The sequence below is a fragment of the Chrysemys picta genome, chromosome 6 (assembly GCF_011386835.1).
Source record: "Chrysemys picta bellii isolate R12L10 chromosome 6, ASM1138683v2, whole genome shotgun sequence".
NCBI classification, from domain to species: Eukaryota; Metazoa; Chordata; order Testudines; family Emydidae; genus Chrysemys; species Chrysemys picta.
The window spans coordinates 124,583,740-124,597,919 of NC_088796.1; positions in this window are offsets into that span (position 1 = coordinate 124,583,740).

Genomic DNA, 14,180 nt, shown 5'->3' on the forward strand with positions numbered 1-14,180 from the left:
TCTGTCTCTGCCTTTGATGCACCTACCACAAAGGCTGGTGCTCTATCTTGCCTGCTGTGTGACATTCAGCATTTTCCTTACTCTGAGACCTATATTAAATGTTCACTCCAAACTTCCACAGGATTTTTGCCCAGTACAAAGTTTTTAATCTTGCTGACCTTTCGGCCTCTGCAATATCTTGTGATGGTGAGTTCCACAAGCTATTGAGACTTTAGGTTTTGGCTTGCTGTCTTCTAGAAGATGCCCCTTCACAAATCTGACTTCCGCTGAGTGCACTAGCTTGTCAGCCTTATTTTGTAACTTGAAGGCTAGAATTTTGGCCCTTTGCTTACAATTGCAATTTATAACTGACACTCGGCAGCAGATACCCCATATTAGGCTGTTCCACGGTGCTGCACGTGAAAAGGATTATAGAGGCACTGTGAATAGCAGTCTACATCGTTAGCTCTTGGCAATGGTCCCAACTCAGGCCAGCTCCCATGGAGAAGTTAGCCTGGGGACGGCCTGATCCAGGAAGGTGCTCCACGCCTGACACCGTATCAGGAACCGTTCCTGTTTCCTACATGCGATTCAGAGCTTTACGAGGGGATTTCCAGAATTGCTTGGTGCTGACCATAGCTCTTCTCCTGTTGACAGCCTGGGTTAAACACCCACCAGCTTCAAAATGGGAGCAGAGTTAGGCCAACGCTGAGCACTTCTGCATCACCGGAAGAGGGCTCACACGCTCCAATGAGAGCTGCGGTGTGCTTTTGAAAAATCAGGCGACTTACTTAGGAACCTAAATGTGAACTTAGGAGCCTCGCTTTCAGACTGAAAACCTCAACTGCTCTTTAATACCTCAGGGGCCTTGGTTATTCTTCCATGTTAGGGTTAATTCCTGCTCTGGCTCTCTTCCGCCTTTTAGTCTTGCTTAACATAACACGAGCCGTCTTCACGGGACAGACACCGTGGGGTTTTCTGGAGCACTTGCTCCAGGCCCACATTCCCTTGGAGCCAGGTCTCGCCAGGAGACGCCCACAGGTGGTGAGTGCGAGACATTTCCCAGCCGTTTTGTTTGGCCGGTCCAGAACCTGGTGCCCTCCTCAAACACACTCCTGATTTTCAGCCTGCTATTCCCCGATCTCCAGCCGTCAGCCTCTCTGACTGTTTTGGGCCTTGCTCCTTCTGCTCCAGATCTACAATTCCTTCTAGAAAATGGTGTCTCCTGCTCTTACTCCCTTCCTAATCCTGAGTCACACAGACTGGAAAGGACCAGCAGAAAGGCAGGCCCCCAGGTTCAGCCAGCCAGTCCCAGCTATCAGCTCTGTTGTGCTCACTAATGTCATCTTGGTTATTTACTGTATCAGTACCTTTTTCCACAGCAGACTTGACAGATCGGACAATGATGCGCGCATGGGGTCATGCCGGCCATGCCAAAGAAACACGTCATCACGGGCCATTCAACATCTGTCAGGACCGGCCCCCAGAGATGGAACCTGGATTTAATACTGGGGCAGCACCGCTCTGCCATACAGTACTAGCAAGGCCCAATGTCAGCACTGCGGATGAGGAGCCTCCAGGGTGAGCAATGCACCTACCAGGGCATGATGGAGAGGGGGTGGCAGAGGGATCTGAAGTATCAGGGGGTAGCTGTGTTAGTCTATATCCACAAAAACAATGAGGAGTCTGGTGGCACCTTAAAGACTAACAGATTTATTTGGGCATAAGCTTTCATGGGTAAAATCCACTTCTTCAGATGCATGGAGTGAAAATTACAGATTTACAGGTGCAGGCATTATTAATCTGTAATTTTCACTCCATGTAGCTGAAGAAGTGGGTTTTTTACCCACAAAAGCTTATGCCCAAATAAATCTGTTAGTCTTTAAGGACTCCTTGTTGTTTTAGAGGGATATGAGCCGCTCTCTCTTGATCCCGAGGAGCCCAGTAATTGAAGTGATAAGAAAGCAAAAGGAGCGGGGTTTTAACCACAAGGAGCTGGCCTCCTCTGGCAGGACAGCGTTGTGCCAAGCCCCAGGAGTGGCCCACCAACTACCAGCAAAGCCAGTAACTCAAACTAGATAACAGAGGAGCAACTGCCAACCAGCTGCCATTGCTGGAGAAATTCACCCGGGGAGTGAGCATCTGAATCCTGTCATTGCCAAGGTCGCAGCAGCCTTCACCGACGCTGGACATGAAAATAGAGGGGGAGTCCAGCTATCGGGAGTGATGGGCCAAGTCCCAGCGAAAAGGTGGGCTGGTGGAAAGAGAATGTGACCTTAATGCTCTATGTTGGAACCAGAGAGAGAGAGAGACACACACACACACACACACAGCTGGGGCTTCTGAGAGAGGTCAGCCAGCTGATGGCACCTGTGAATCCATCCAGACAAACACCCACACGCTGAAGCTGGCTGGGAGTTTTAAATGAATGTGTTTTTCTCAACAAAAAGGCAGTTTCTGCAAAATCAAAACTTGCCCTTGGAAATCATTGAGTTTGCTGACACATTTTTGATTTTCCATTAGGAAATTAAAACAAAATATTTAATTTCTATAGTGAAACATGTCAATGTGTCAAACAGAATTGCAACATTTCATGCCAAACTCATCATTGATTTGTGCCCGATGGAGCTGCTGTAGCACCTTGCGGGAGTCAGGTGGCCATGTTGCATCATGGGAGATGTCGGCTGCCAAGGAGGCCCAGGACATACAGGAGAATGGTGGGCATGAGGCACTCGAACTACAACTCCCATGAGACATTGTGGCAGCTCTAGAGGACAGATTATTGCTAAACTGACCTGAAAGGAATAGTGTTGATTCGATTGGAAATGGCGAAACAAAATGTTTTGAACCGTTTTTTCTTATTTCTCCCTGCTGTAGGGATTGAGTGCAATGCTTTGTCCTTGTCTGCGTGCAGCCTGCCACACCTCCCAGAGCAGGTCAGACTCTGCGGGTTGGAGTGGGGATGGAGGGACAGTGCGTCACATTGTGGCTTGGCCTACAACCCTCCCCACTTGCATCTCTGTGTGAGTCACTGAGATCCTGGAGTCAGGCACTTGGGGTCATGGGCAGGAAGGGGTGGAGCTTAGCTCCATCCTACTTGCCGAGTTCCTGATGCAGGGCCTATGATTGTGGATGGTCCTTGCGGGGGCATGCAAGGGACGAGGGATGTATGGTCTTCCTCCAGACCCCAGGTACCTATGTAAGGGCCCAACACAATCCAGGCCCGTATTTGTTCCATTAACCAATCAGATTGCACGGGCCAATCTTAACTGTAACAGGAGTGCTCTGTAAAAGAGAGCGAAGTCTCTATAGATGTAAATAGTCCATAGGGCATCCTGCCAGTAGGTGCCGCTCAGGAACATGTCACATCATACCTGGGTTTTCTAGGCCCTATTGCGGTGCGCCGCAAAGGACTTGCTGCGTGCAGCTCTTACCATCAGCCTCCGGGTGGCAGTACCTTGCCTCCTGTTCGGAGTGCTCATTGGGTAGCCGAGTCACATTTCGGAACGGGCTGGCTGCAGCGGAGAGATTTCCAAACGCTTCCAGCGAATACCCGTCGCTTATCTAGCGCAAAGCAGCGTCACTCCATTACTTTCAGTGGAGTGTGTCAATTTACATCAGCTGCTCTGTATTTTCTCTCAAGATTAAATATTCCCCTTTACTCCTTCTCCGCCAGTCTCTCTCGTGAAGGTTAGTAAATCCTGACGTGCCACTTGAGGGGAACCATTATTTGCCGTTCTTTACTAGTCTTTGAGAGAACAACGCATAAAAGTTTTATTGCATGCCCGAGAGGTATTAGAAAGTCTAAAGTCTTTCCTCAGGGTTGCACAGAGCAGGAGAGTAGCAAATTATCTTGCAGAAAGTCGGAAGCCTCTGGAGACTGAAATCGGCTGGCAGGATTGTTTACAGATCACAGCTTAGCGTGCATTCAGTATAGCGATTTAAGCCACCACGGCGAATCAGAAGGATCAGCTTTAAAAAAAAAAAAAAAAGGGAACTTATATAACTCAGTGGGAAAAAAAAGCTATTAAAAATGCCCTCTCCAAACCAGCATCTGGTCTTTCAGTTTTTGACTCCACATCCTCAAGGATTTCCAAATGCCAGTTGTGATGGGAATTCACTATGACAACCACCACACACAATTATGCTTTTATATGCAACGGGAGTGTTATAAATCCAGAGCATTGAAAGCCTGCTGTGGTTCTGATTTCTGCTATTTTGATTGATAGATGAAATACCAACAGATCTAAACCATCTAATTCTGGTACTGTACGGGGCCCAACCTCGTTACACTCCTAAGCGACTCGCCTCACATCACACATGCTCTTGTTTTAAAATCGACATGCAAAAGAAAGCACAAAGCTACGGAGGTAGATTCCGAGCTCACTTATTCCTGACTTCCACCAGTGTAACTCCCGTTAAGTCAAAGGAATGCAGAATCAGTTACACTATAATTTTTAGCCGTATTACAGTAGCCTCCAACAGAGATCAGGGCCCCATAGTGCTCGGTGTTGTACACACACAAAGAAAGAAACAGTCCCTGTCCCCCAAAGAGTTTATAGTCTGAATTGGCAAGACAGAGGGGAGGGGACAGAGAGGGGAAGTGACTTACCTAAACTCACGCAACAAGTCAATGGCAGAACCAGAGATAAACATGCAGGCCACTGTTCTATCCACTAGACCAAGCTACTGTTGCCTTATCCGTGCTGTAATGTGGATAAACGTCTCCTCATCTCACCAAGAGGTGGGCCAGAGTTTCAAACCTGGCCACCTACCTAGTGTCTACATCGTCTGCACGGGCACAAACAGAAAGGTTCAAATTGTTCACTGTGGCAGCAATGAACCCCTGGAGCAACTTAGCAAGGGTTGTGGTGGTGGATTCTCCAGCGCTGGCAACTGTAAAATCCAGATGGGCTGTTTTTCCAAAGGGTTCAAACGGCACGTCATTCAGGGACGTCCTCTGCTCTACAGGAGGTCAGAGAAGATGGTCTCAGCGGACCTGTCATAAGAGTGGCTGGCCCCTTTAAGGGGAATTTGGGCCCAGGCTACCCTTGAGGAGCTAATTCAAGGGGAATGAGCCCACCTAGGCTGTTGCGCACTTGGGCTTGATAAAAGGCCATCAGGGTCAGCTGCAGAGACAGAGAGAGAAGCTCTTCTAAGGGAGATTTGCTCCCAGAAAACCACAAGCCCCCAGGAGGAGGGCTGTGCACCCCCCTTTATATCAAGTGTATTGGGCTATATGGAGTTCTTAGGGGGCCCTGAGAGCAGGCAAATTCAGGCAGGGAGTGCCTGCAGTGTGACAATAGATCAGCAGGGGGTGCTATATGCAGGCATGCCCCACGGCAGGTCTCTTCTGGCCTTGTAAGCTATAAATATATATATGCAAATCTATGCATGCTAATCAGGCATTTACAGAGGGCCAGATTCAGGTCTCCGTTACACTGCTGCACAGCTGGAATGGTGGAGTTACTCGAAATTCAAACCACTGTAGACGAGCGCACTCAGGTCCTCACCAGGCTTCACACAGGCCCATTTGCACATGCGGCTGCAGGACCTTGGCCGTCAGTGGGCGCAGCTGCAGATTTTCCCGATGTGGCTTCGGCGGTCGCTTTGGAAAGCTCCGCCCTGTGAGTGCAGGGGGCTGTTGGTACTTCCGTGCCCGGAGTTCAGTGCGGCTGGAGCACTGGGAACGGCGTGGCTGGATAAGATCGCTGAGCAGGACCCAGTCACTGCAGGTAGCAGATAATTGCCAGTGCTATTTGTGGGCTGGGAGGAGGGATGCAGCTAGTGTGGGCGAGACAGGAGAGGGAACGATATTGATTTTTATAAAGGAATCCCAGCTCAAAGCCGCACATTGCTTCCCTAGCAAGCAGAGAGAGACCTCTAGGTTATGGAGTTCTTACTGTATTAACCCAACAGTGTCTCAGGGTCTGTCTGTCAGGTGCCCATCACTGGGGTATCTGGGCACAGTACAGCAATTATAGGTAGCCCCTCATGTGCCCTAAATTCCTCAATGTGTTTTTGTGGAGTTAAGTTAAACTCGTAGGGCCTGAGTCTCATTTAAACTAACTCTTTGACCCCCCCCTCACGCAGCGACCTTACTTCCGGCCCCACTGAGACTGCCAGAGGGGTGTAAAGTGAGAATCAGGCTCTATGAATTCTTGGTGGTCTGCTTCCCAGACAGGACCAGGATGTGTTGTGTGGGGAGAACTTGATGACTCATTCGCTAGCTCTTTGCAGAAGCACATGGTGCCTGTTTCCATCCTTTCTTCCTCCAGTCTACCAGATTGCATTGATCCAGAGGAGGAAATACTTCTCAGAGATGTGATCACTGCAGGAGGCAGGGACCCTCTGAAAAAACTAGTTTGTGATCATGTCATTAGAGACTGTCATAATGCAGACACACCGGGGGCTAAATTCAGGTTGCATGGGCATTTCATAGCTTTGCAACCTTGATGTGCTTTTAATGTAGTTCTTTTTTTTTAAATGTACTATATGGGCTGCTCTTTTGTTGCTAGGAAATACTGATCCGCTTTTTGTTCTTGGGAAGTAGCAGAATCACCGTCATAAACTGGAAGAGCAAAGCTGCAGAAACATATTACATTCGATTTCCTACGGCTAAACACAAGTGAATCAAATTGGCTGGCAACGCTAAATGGAGCATTTCCTCAGTGCTGCCAACCCCAAGCATTCCAAAATCATGAGATCAGTTTAAAAACCACGAGATCTAAAAAGCCCCCAAACAGTTAGGTTCTTTGTCATTCCTGTTTGAATACATAACATGAGTACTCTTTGAAGTCTCAAAAACCAAAGTCTTTTCTGCAACCACCACTGCTAGAAATTTACTATATTTTTCAAATGAAAGCTGAAATTCCCACCTAATCACATGACTCCAGGACCTGGGACTTTAAGAAAATACACCAAACATCAAATCATGACTTGGCAGCCTCCTTACTGGATGATTTAACCTGGAAACAAACAATTTCCAGGAAATGTAATGCAACTAGCTGATATCTGGGTTAGATTACTGATAGCCTGTATGAGCATATCAGATTTGGACTTCAGAATGAGAACATCCTCCTTCCCCACTCTTTCCTTACCTTCGTTTTCTTCTGTGTGTTCCTGTAACGGGGTTCACTCACCACTGTGGTGCCTCCTGCTGGCTGTCTTGGGAATTAGCTCTGCGTGTTAGTGTGCCCTTTTCGGGTGGTGCCTCACCGCCATCACTCCTGCTCTAGGATCCATGTCTCTCCAAGGACTGAAGTGTCCTCTTCAGCGACACAACCCTCCGGCCGTGCCACACACTGTGCTCCTCCCTTCCAGGGGACCTGCAGTCCGCTATTCAGCCACTTCCCTTAGTGGCTACTGCAGCGAATTGTCTGGCCACTTCCTCGTGGCCCCAGCATCCTCTTTGCCTTTGCCTCGGGGCCTCAGCCTACAAACCCCAGCAGCCAGCCAGGAGTTGTCTCTCGCCCTGTCTCGCCTCGCCTCGCCTCACCTTGCCCCTCCCCGGTCCCTACTAGCAGCATTGCTCTGTCCAGGGTGCTGGCAGTTCTCTCAGTCCTCCAAAGACAGAGTCCTTCCTCCCTGGTCTCCCAGCAGAGAACTGCTCTTCTCTGCCCTGCAGGTCCCTTTTTATATGGCCCTGCTTGGCCCTGATTGGGTGCTCCCTTCAGCCCTTCTCTGATTGGCTGACTCCTGCACAGCCTCCCTAGGGCTCTATGAACCCTTTAGAGCCCAGTGTGGGGCAGGCCAATCACAGTTGTAGAGTCTCAAATTAGTTTGATGCATCCAATGAAGGATATGTCTTTTTCTTGCTATTTACTAACAGACAAAAAGTATTAGTCATATGGAATTGAGATTGCACATGCTCATTGGATCAGAGTTTACTTCGAGTGTTGGAAATGCAGAGTTAAGATCCCCATACAAGAATGTTACGGTTACACTAAAAAACAAACTGCAAATGATCGTCAGAAAACCAGGAAATGCCATAACATCCCAGTGATATCAATTCCATCTAGATCTATCCACAGACTTTTCCATCTCTGCATAAAGTAAGCATTATAAGAAAATTTAAATTTGAAAAGCAGAATGTTTGTGGAACTTTAACCTTGGGAATCCCTTGACAAGATGGCCACAAATTTGCATCACATGATGTGCCCCTAGGCCCCGAACGTGAATACTAACTATGTATGGGGATGTTAGAGAGGCTTGAAGATTTGGCTTTAAACAGAAATCCTGTTGCAACCTTAACTATGGTGTTGTTAGAGAATTCAATTTGACATAACTGCAGTCATCTTGTGTGTCCAGCCACTGTGAGCTGAAAGCCAAATACCACATTGCTAGGAAGGCCAAACAACTGCATGATTGCAGTTTTGCTAATCAGGATGGAAGGGTGGGACAGAGAGTTAGTGGACCATGAGAATGAAAGGGAGTGGGTGAATCGCAGACCTTGATTCTGTGTGCCCCAACATACACGTTTTATTGTTGTTGTGACTAGAAATACTAGAAATGCTTTGCTGATAAGAGATGAGTAATTTGCTGAAGCTAGAATTGATGACCACTAGGAGTCACTATGAGTTATATGCTTTGTTTAAAGAATGAGGAGTCCTTGTGGCACATTAGAGACTAACAAATTTATTTGGGCATAAGCTTTTGTGGGCTAAAACCCACTTCATCGGATGCATGCAGTGGAAAATAGGGTAGGAAGATATATATACACACAGAGAACATAAAAAAATGGGCATTGCCATACCTAATCAATTAAGGTGGGCTATTATCAGCAGGAGAAAAAAAATGTTTGTAGTGATAATCAGGATGGCCCATTTCCAACAGCTGACAAGAAGGTGTGAGTAACAGTAGGGGAAAAATCAGCATGGGGAAATAGTTTTTACTTTGTGTAATGACCCATCCACTCCCAGTCTTTATTCAAGCCTAATTTAATGGTGTCCAGTTTGCAAATTAATTCCAGTTTTGCAGTTTCTCATTGAAGTCTGGTTTTGAAGTTTTTTTGTTGGAGAATTGCGACTTTTAGGTCTGTAATTAAGTGACCAGGGAGGTTGAAGTGTTCTCCGACTGGTTTTTGAATGTTACAATTCTTGATGTCTGATTTATGTCCATTTATTCTTTTGCATACAGACTGTCTGGTTTGGCCAATGTACATGGCAGAGGGGCATTGCTGGCACATGATGGCATATATCACATTGGTAGATGTGCAGGTGAACGAGCCCCTGATGGTGTGGCTGATGTGGTTAGGTCCTATGATGGCGTCCCTTGAATAGATATGCGGACAGAGTTGGCAACGGGCTTTGTTGCAAGGATAGGTTCCTGGGTTAGTGTTTAAGTTAGCTATAAGAGACTGAGTAAAAGAATACCACTTTGGAGCAGTCCAAGGGAGCTTTTCTTGAAGCAAAGACTGACATCCTCTCCCCAGCTGCTGGGCAGAAGGAGGACCCCTAGAAGCCTGTCTGTTGACCACTTGAAAGTATCTCAAATTTTGTGTAACTTTATGTTAGGGATGCGCTAAACCTACTGCCTTTGTCTTTGCCTGTGTGCTTGAGACTCAATAAAGAGGGAGCTTAGGGTGAAAGCACTCTTGTTTGAGCCAATCATTTATCAGGCGGAGGAACTGTGTCCCCATTGATTTATTCCTGACACTGCCTGGAGAAAACAGGTTAGGTTACCACAGTTTTGAGTTCTGATAATCCTGCGTAACAGTGCTGCTATACACCAGCTGTTAGGGTCACCTTTACAGAGCTTTGTACAGATCAGGCATTAATAGTGACCTGGAAATGACCAAAAGTAATTGCACTTTATTAATAAGGTGCACTGAGGATAATTAACCACTGGAACAATTTGCCTCGGGATACAGTGGATTCTCCAGGGCTGGAAGTCTTTAAATTAAGACTGGATGCCTTCTTAAAAGATCTGCTCTAGCTCAACCAGAAAATATGTGCTTGAAGCAGGTCTAGCTGGGTGAAATCAAAGTTTTGTGGCGTGGGTCAGTCTAGATGATCACAATAGTTCCTTCTGGGCTTCCAGTCGCCGAATCTGTTATTTCACACCTAAAGGGACTGATTCTAATGTTCATTGCATCGACGTAACTCCATTGAGCTACTTCTGATTTATACAGGTAGAAGCAAAAGAATCAGCCTATGTTTTCAAAAGCGACCAGCGATTTCAAGTTGTCATGACCAGGATGTGGGTGGTCTGACCTAGCGGTCAAAGCAGGAGTCAGGCTTGGTCCAATACCAGGAGGTCAGAGTCTGAGACATGCCAGAAGGCAAACCAAGGATCAGGACCCGGAGTAGGAAGGGTAGATCAACAGAAGAAAAGCCCAGGTGTACGGACAACTTCCTGTTTCTGTCGTTGGGTTAAATAGAGACTGGGGACCAATCAGGATCCCTGGGGCTCCACCAATCAGATCCCTGGACTGGAGTCCTCTGCTGGAGTCCAGCTGCTATTCTAGCAGCTCTCAGCAGGTCACTAGGGGCAGGCTGGGGCTCCCTAGATCTTAAGTACCCCATAGGCAAGGGTTTGAGACCCACAGTCCCTGCCGCAAGTGCCTTGATGCTACAGCACCCACCTTGAGACACCTGCAAGGTAGCTGCTTTCTAGGTGCTCGGCTCTTTCTGAACATCCGCTCCCTTTGCAGTGTTCTCAGTTGGGCACTGGAGACTTGAGGCACCTGAACTTGCCAGACGGTTTTGAAAACGCAGGCCGCCCTCTTTACCCTTTGGCTGTCTTTGCTGTGTTCCGTAGAAAAGTTTAGATGAACCTTAACGACCAGGGGCAGATCGTCAGCTGATGTAAATGGTCAGAGCTCCATTAAAGCCAGTTGCATAGCGGGAGGTGCTGGTCGGAAGAGAAGGGACCCGAGGCTGCCTGCAGGGGGCAGAAGAAGGGCCGCCCACAGCCGACATCAGGGAGACGGCTTTCATTCCCATGGCACTCCTCTCCCCTGGCCCCCCAGTTCTTTGTATTTTTTTTTTTACACCTGGTCTCTTCTTAACCTGGTTCTGACCAAAGCCGGCTGGAGCTGCAGCTAGCGCGTGGAGACATTTTGAGCTGACGATGAGCATCCTGGAGAAAGGGAACATTTTCATTTCGCCAGCCAGCAAAGGAACAGAGGAGTCTACTCGTGCTATTTAATGAATGCCTTTAAAGGGCAGAATCAAAGCGAGAGAGGGAAAATTTCAAAACATGGCAAAGGAAATAAAGGGTTTTGTACAAATAGCTCCTGACTGTCATTTCTAGGCTAGCTCTGCAGAGCGCCAGCCTCGAAGAGCAAGTGGAAAGAGCAGTGGATGAGAAGCAGAAGAAGCAGGAGTATTAAAACACAGACCTGTGAGTCGGGGCTGGAGAGCAGGGATCGGTTCCTCGCTCTGCTGCAGCGTTCGTGTGCTAGTGACTCACCCGCTGTAAAATGGGGAGAGTGATGCTTATAGGGGGGCTGTGAGGATTAATTAATAATGTTTAAACAACGAGGAGTCCTTGTGGCACCTTAGAGACTAACACATTTCTTTGGGCATAAGCTTTCATGGGCTAAAACCCACTTCATCAGATGCATGGAGTGAAAAATACAGTAAGCAGTATAAATATTACAGCACATGAAAAGATGGGAGTTGCCTTAGCGAGTGGGGAGTCAGTGCTAATGAGGCCAATTCAATTAAGGTGGAAGTGGCCTATTCTCAACAGTTGACAAGAAGGGGGAGAATATCAAGAGAGGGAAATTTACTTTTGTAGTGCTAACCAGGCCAATGCAATCAAGGTGGATGTCGGCCATTTCCAACAGTTGATAAGAAGGCGTGAGTATCAACAGAGGGAAAATTACTTTTTGTAGTGACCCAGCCACTCCCAATCTTTATTCAGGCCTAATTTGTTGGTGTCCAGTTTGTAAATTAATTCCAGTTTTGCAGTTTCTCGTTGAAGTCTGTTTTTGAAGTTTTTTTGTTGGAAAATTGCCACTTTTAAGTCTGTTATTGAGTGTCCAGGGAGACTGAAGTGCTCTCCTACTGGTTTTTGAATGTTACAATTCTTGATATCTGATTTGTGTCCATTTATTCTTTTGCGTAGAGACTGTCCGGTTTGGCCAATGTACATGGCAGAGGGGCATTGTTGGCACATGATGGCATCTATCACATTGGTAGATGTGCAGGTGAACGAGCCCCTGATGGTGTGGCTGATGTGATCAGATCCTATGCTGGTGTCCCTTGAATAGATATGTGGACAGAGTTGTCATCGGGTTTTGTTGCAAGGATAGGTTCCTGGGTTAGTGTTTTTGTTGTGTGGTGTGTGGTTGCTGGTGAGTATTTGCTTCAGGTTAGGGGGCTGTCTGTAAGCAAGGACTGGCCTGTCTCCCAAGATCTGTGAGAGTGAGGGATCGTCCTTCAGGATAAGTTGTAGATCCTTGATGATGTGCTGGAGAGGTTTTAGTTGGGGGCTGAAGGTGATGGCTAGTGGCGTTCTGTTACTTTCTTTGTTTGGGCCTGTCCTGTAGTAGGTGACTTCTGGGTACCCTTCTGGCTCTGTCAATCTGTTTCTTCACTTCCCCAGGTGGGTATTGTGTGTAATGTTTGTGTCGTCCCCCCGGTTTGCGTCATCAGCAGCACTTGAGCCTGGAACCTTTTGGTGTAAAACCTTAACCACTGCTGTTGGGAGCCTAAAAGCTAGATTTATAGACGGTATTACATGGGCTTCACACTAGGAGAGCTCAGACAGCTGCATAAGGTTAGTGCAGGGTACACGTGCAAAGTGGTTTGAGGTTCTTGGCTAGAAAGCACTGTCTGGGCAGAGTACTGCGTATGTTTCTCGGGCTGATGTCAGTGAAGCCTGGAGGCATTCACAGTATTGCTCCATGTAGGAATAAGGACCCTTGTGCTCAACAACGGGACCGGGTGTGCTTTGAACAAGAGCGGCTGGGTGCTCTGTGTTTCTGAGAAGTCAGGTCAGGTGGCTGCTACAGACGTAGGGGTAACATTTTCCAGGGCGTCTACGTGATTTAGGAACCTAGGTCCCATTTTCAAAAGAGACGTAGGACTAGATTTGTAAAGGTATGTAGGCACCTCAAAGCCGCAGCTCGGCCTTCTGAGCTTTGACGTTCTCAGGCCATGCACCACGGATGTCCCACCAAAGCCCTTTTTTGAGGACTGAAGCAACACAGAAACCTCATTCTGGCCACGTGCCCAGCACTGAAATTCTCCCAGAGTGCACGTTTACACACATCTGGCTTAACGCTTGCTCCCCAGCCCAACGTGGCCCCACCAGCGTTGAGCTAGAGCCACCTGATGGCGGCTTTAAATTATGCAAGCTGCAAATGGCTCCAAGCAGCTGAACCCACCCCCAGGGATTGGTGCAGGGCCAGGACATCCGGGCCAGTCCCCTTTGCCCTGCTACACTGGCAGCTGGGAGGACGAGTGGTTTAAGATCTCCTACATGGGTTATATCTCACTGGAAAGTCCCTCTGAGGCTGGGGCGATCCTGCCTGGGTTAGACACCAATGCAAAACACCGGACAATCCAGTCATATAGATGTTCACTTCACTCTCCCGTCACGAGCCTGCAAATGAGCCTGAAGGAAGTGAAAACTGAAATGCTTTAAAACAGAAATCGGTTTGTGGCTTAGTTGTGATTAAAATAAATGCCTATTTAAAGCCATAAAATAATACTCTTTAAATATCTGTTTTTAAGGCTAACAGGATAATTACTTAATCTCCCTTGTCGCATTAATGCAGTTTAAATTACTGACTGAAGCCAGCAGATCTTTTATATCACTCTCCTCCTATTGAAGTCACTTAAATTGTTCCTTCCTATGCAAGTATGAGAAAAAAAAAAAAAAATCAGTAACTTCTATTCTCAAAATACACGAAATTGCCTTAAAACCACTAACCAGCCCGAAAAGCTAGAAAGGAGTCCCTGCTTAGGGAAAGTGCGTGTCACCTGTTTTCCGCCTGCTACTTACCATGCACCCAGGATGTTCTGGGTTGGAATGCTGCTTCAGTAACTGCGGAGCGGTTTGTTACGCCAGGGATGCACTTATTCCTTTTTAACTGCCCACCATAGATGCATAGGGCTGACTCAGGTTTATAGTTCAGACCTATCTCTAGGATATTTTAAAAATATTTTGGGCTGAGTAGCACCTTCATTCACCAGTAGTCTCTTGGGCTAGGTCTGGCTTTAGACGCAACTCTGAGCAAGGGTTAC